Source organism: Meleagris gallopavo, chromosome 9, assembly GCF_000146605.3.
Source record: "Meleagris gallopavo isolate NT-WF06-2002-E0010 breed Aviagen turkey brand Nicholas breeding stock chromosome 9, Turkey_5.1, whole genome shotgun sequence".
Lineage (NCBI taxonomy): Eukaryota > Metazoa > Chordata > Aves > Galliformes > Phasianidae > Meleagris > Meleagris gallopavo.
In genome coordinates, this window is record NC_015019.2 from 9688019 (window position 1) to 9693561 (window position 5543).

At 34.0% G+C, this 5543-nt stretch overlaps 1 long non-coding RNA gene across 1 annotated transcript; it reads left to right on the forward strand.

Annotated features, from left to right (window-relative positions):
- Nucleotides 1-449: 449 nt before the first annotated feature.
- On the forward strand, nt 450-5077 carry LOC116216945. The gene is made up of 3 exons (XR_004160684.1): nt 450-1932; nt 4541-4689; nt 5013-5077. It is a non-coding gene; the product is annotated as an uncharacterized LOC116216945 (long non-coding RNA).
- The last annotated feature ends 466 nt before the right edge of the window (nt 5078-5543 follow it).

A 5543-nucleotide genomic window follows, 5' to 3' on the forward strand; every position in this document is an offset into this window, starting at 1 on the left:
CCAGAAAACCTAACAGAGGAAGATAATATTTGCTGATTTGCCTTAACACAGTTGTCTGAACTGTTCAATGCTGCTGTTCAGAGCTAGATTTGTTTAGATTGCTGGGCAAATATACAAACTGCAAGTCATGGAAAGAACATGTGGTTAAGTCTGAAGATTGTTTTTCAATAAAGATAGTCTGAAAAATAGATGAGCAATAGACACTGAGGGATATATTTTTTTATCATCACATGTACCGTTTGGGGCCATATGAAGCATTGATGGGGCTGAGTTAATTGTGATTGCTTTCAATAAATAAAGGAAAAATGAATTCCTTCAGCTGTAATTTCAAAACCTGTAAATACTAGCATATATTTACACATTTTAGAAAGATTTAAATTATAAAAAGAAAGTTAATCAGTTTGTAATAATCATAGTCAGGGAGAAACTCCATTGACAATTGTAAGAATAAAAATAAGCATCACAATCCATAATTGCTATGTTTTAACTTACTTTGTAGAGTCGGCCTTTGATTTAACGTATCAGTTAATTAGGTAAAATAATTACAGTTTTCTATTAAATAGATATTCTAGACATATGGCAGATCTTAATGGGAAAATATGAAGATTGGTAACCATGCTGCAGATGATACTGCTGCTCAGAGCCAATTTAAGATGTAATTTTTAACAAGTTACTTTTACTTTACTAGACCCCAAAGTACTGTCATTACTTAGCTCGTTCCTCACAAGCTCATAGAAGTTTGGTATCATTGAGTATGACAGGATAATATGATGCACTCTATTTTTCCAGAATATAAAAATAAATGTTTAAGAAATAAGCTATCATCAAACGTATAAAAGAAAGAATTTTGATGGCCTTATCGTGAATTGATTAAACATGAGAAGAACTTTGGAAACAAATGCAGATTTGTTAGCATCACCACATGGCATGTATAATATTTTTCTGAAAGAAAACAGAACTATGAAAACATCTATTCCCTTTAGGCAGATTTGATTTGAATACAGAAATATACCTTCAACTGTTAGAATGCTCTGACTTTTAAAGCAACATATTATCTTCTGGTGACATACTTTAAATCCATACATTGAGGGGGAGAAAAAAAAAAAGGAAAGCTCCAACTTCTATCAATGATTTCTTTACTGCCTAAGCCTTGTTAAATGGTCAGCTATTTGGATCTAGTTCTTCCTAAATTACAATCTTGTCCCTGCTCTATTTGTTGCAAAGGTCAATGTTCCTTCTTCCCAGATACGCACCGACATTAAGACAAACGTATGGTTTCTACAGCACTTCTAACTCCATTTCTGCACTATGAACTTTTGCTTCAGATTTTTGAATCTGTAGAGCACAATTAACCAGTACAGCCTTCAAAGGAAGCATACTTTTGCAAGCATAGCTGTTCTGGAAAATGTGCCATCCCCACTCAGTAGTCAGTGTGGGATGTTTCCCCTGTTGCTTCCTTTCATTTTTAGCTGTTCCTCATCTCCAGTCACAACAGCCTGAGCAGAGATTTTTGTATATCTCATTGGTGGCAGTTTCATTCAGATCGCATTCTTGTATTTTCCTTAGGTTCATAATCTTTAGTTCTGAAAAAAATTATTACTTCTGTGTTTGTGATATGTGGTATACTGATCGAACATGTATAATACTCTGGTAAGTAGATGATGACTTATAGCACTGACCAGAATACTTTTAGTACACTTAAAGCTCCTCACTGTTTATTTTACTTATTTATGTACTGGGGGTTATGTACTTAACCAGCTTGCACTGCCCTATATTTAGTTCTTGTTCTTTTTTTTTCTCATCAAAACCAGCATCATACATGTATGTTATTTTTTTTTATTAAGATAAATTCTGCCTCCTCAGACATTGGATATGCAACTTCTGAAGATCTCAAAAGTTCTCAACTTGTCAAGTACTTTGAATTTCAATCTGGTAAGCACAACAGTATAACTACAACTTTTAAGTATAGAACAAATGAGTTTATTTTAACTAGAAAATATACATGTATTGTGGTTTATGCTAATAGTATAAGACATCTGGGCATACTGTACAGATTTATTAGCACAGAGGTCTTGAGAACAGTGTTTAAGTGTATTTGGGTGTCTACTAGAATAATTTTTATGTAATTGCACAGGTGTTTTGCATAAAAGAGTAGGTGACTTCTTTTTACTATGTTGAGAGGGAACAAAACAAAACAAACAAACAAACAAAAAAAAACAAACAAAAAAACCCCAAAGCATAGAAATTATGTTAAAGGTTAGAAAATACACTCTGAATATATTAAAAAAAGAAAAAGAAAAGAGAAATACATCTTTGTGCCATAACTTTATGATTCCAAGATCTGGGACCTAAAAGTAAATAAACGATTTGATAACCTTCAGAGAGTTGAAAACTGAATTGGATTCTCTGAGTTCTCTAGAACAATCTGGATTTGTCTATTCAAATCTAGTACGTAGAAAAATACAGTCTCATGTTTTATGTGAAGTTTTATCTTAAGTAAAGATGAGAAAGTGATATTCTTGAATGTGTTTTTGATTTAAATTGTTATGAATTGTAACAAAGTTCAATGAATTTGCAATGGAATTTTCCTGATTTTCCCCTCCTGCAATGGAAAGGCCACATGGATGTTAAAATGAAATTCCTTGTTTTCCCTTTTGATGAGATGTAAATAATGTATTTTATTTTGAGTCAAATCATAACAAATGAAACAAATTGAGCAACATTTAATCATGGATCTATCTGAACTTAATTAGTGTCTGCCTAATGTTGAGGCACCAAAGTGCCTCTTGGGAGTTGTGTAGGTGTGTCATGCCCTCCTTTCTCCCGCTTTTCCTGGCTGGCCTACATTTCTTATGCAGAATGCAGTTTCCTTTGGCTAACAACAGCAGGTCTTGCAAAATCCTGTTATAATCCATGCCACAGAGAGAACAGGCTTCAACAGAAAGAGCATCACAGCAAGCTGACCGTGGAAGAGCAGTACATTTTGAAAGCCAGTATTTATGCTCTAGAAAGTAGAAAAACATAGAAAAAGTAGAACTGTGTCTTCTTTAGATCTTAAATGTTAGTGTCTGATTGTGTGAATGGTCTCATAGCATTCAAGTGCGGTTGTGAGGCAGTTGCTGTTCTGGGGTTAACTGAAACTGTGATGAGTTGGGCAAACTAACATGTTTCCCCTTGCGTGGAAACTACAGCTCTGATCTTACTTGCTGAAAACCAAGTTTTCTCCAAATTCGTGGAAGACAAATTAGAAAAACACAGTGAAGATAAATGCTATGTCTTATAAAATGAGAAAAAAGAAGCACACGCAAGATGACTCAATGCACAAGGAGATGTAGTGGTCAGATGGGAATGTGTAAGTGAAGAAAACTTGAGGAAGCAGGGATGGCAGACATACAGATATTTACCTGTGGTTAATACACTGAAGTGTTGCAGGCTGAAATTACTCATCTCAGTCACTTTATTGAGCAGCCAGATATGATATCCTGAAAAGGATGATATATATTACACATATATACATATATATTATATTCAGACATGAGCACTGAAAAACTAAAATTTTGTTAAATTTTAGTAATCAAACCACAAAATATGCTTGGTAATTCTTTGCTGTGATGACTATTAGGGAGGAAAACACAGGCATAAATGTGTGTTGCACAGTGCAGAGGGCAAGAAAACAACACTTCACAGTTCTTATATAGGTGATATTTCTGTGTTTCTTTGCAGTAACTTCTGATTCTCCATATAGTTTAAATATTGGGAAAAGAAGGTACAGAAAATAACAATAGCTTAAATTATGACTACATACTAGAGCTGGGAAAATATCCAAAAATATTTTGGAAAGGAAGTTTCTGTCAAAATTTGTTTGAATTTCTAAGAAGCTTTCAGTCATATTTGTGTTTTTTTTGTTCACCTGCTGAAGGAAAGTTTTGATGGAGAGGGTACACCCAGAAGTGAATTATGACATTGTTTGAACAAGTGCTTGAGTTTGGCATAAAACTTGTAGTAAAAGTGGGGGAATAGCATCTCTTAACTTATTCTTACACAAAATATTGTGAATGTGGTTTAATATGGAACTAGGTGTAGCTGAACTGGACTCAAGAGCAGAGCACTCTTCATTTTTAGGTGCCTTGAGGTCTAGGTACTGCATATTTTTTCTTCTTGGAATGAATCCAAATGTGTTGACTTTTTTTTAACTTGGGTAAATTTCTATAGTCACTATATTCTTGAGTCTTGCAGTTTTCCATTTTTTCCATTCTTGCAACTGAAATTCTCTTAAATTTTGAAAACAAAGAAAAATGAAGTCTTGAAGATTACTATTAAAAATATGTGGTAGTTAAATGATGTTTATTCTCGGATCAGTGTGTTTCACTGTCTTGCAGCCTCAGAATAAATATTATTCTTAGCCTATCTCAGAGCTTTGGAGAAGCTGAGATAAACTTTGGATACTCTTGCCATGTAAATGAAACAGCATCTAAAAAAACCAGGTAAACATGGGGCCTCCTGTAACAACTTGTTCCTTTCTTTTTATCTCTTTAAATAGCAAGTATTGTAGCACTGTTCTGTACAAGACAAAATCAGTTAACTAACATAGATCTGCCATATGGCAAGTCAAAGAACAATGTTGGTCCACATGTGATCAGTAACAATGGCTGGACTTGGGTGTTTGGAAGGACTAAGAGACCAGGACAGGTATGCAAACTTTCTCTGTACTCCTCTAGCCCCAAACCAAAGCATGAATATTCTGGGAAAGGGATTCAAAATAGATTAACAAACTTCTCATCAAATTTCTTCTGAGAGACAATTAGATTGGTGGATCATAAAGAATAGAAGTGCTGTATGATTACCTTAAATAAATCATATTTCTTAGTATTGCTAAATAGTTTTATCTAGAACTGTTACTAGAGCTAAATTGATCTACTTAACCCAATGGACACTTTCAGTTGAATGTTCTGCATAGGCTCCTCCATGATTAAAAAGCATTATTTAAATTCATTTGTGTGAATCTGTAACAGAGTACCTTAATTACTCTCCCTGAGATGGAAGGATGTTGCTGATGAGAAAAGAAAATTGAAGTGTAAGTCTGTTTCATTTTAAATTGTACTTTTGTGAGCACATCAAGTTTTCTAGCCTTCCTGTGTAGATCTTTTTCTTTTTTTTTACATGCTTAAATATCACTGCCTTGCAGGAATTGTTTTCATCTTTGTATCTGAATGTACAAATTTTCTAGTTTTATTCTTCGAGTATCAGGTTACCCTTCTCTATTCTCCATTTTGCTCAATTTTCCTGGGATTTCCTGAGGAAACTCCCGTTTGATAGTTCTGCAGTGTTATTTGCTGCTGTCTATATCGTACTTTAGCTAAGATAAATATTTGGGAGAATAATTACATTCCTCAATTCATAAATTGGCCTAAAACGCACACAGGCTTAATCCAGCTACTGGTACTTTCAGCCATCGATCTGACAAGATAAATATTCTTTTTTTTTTTTTTTTTGCCTTAATCACAATTCACTAATCCTAACAAGACAGAATGCAAGTATTTTAA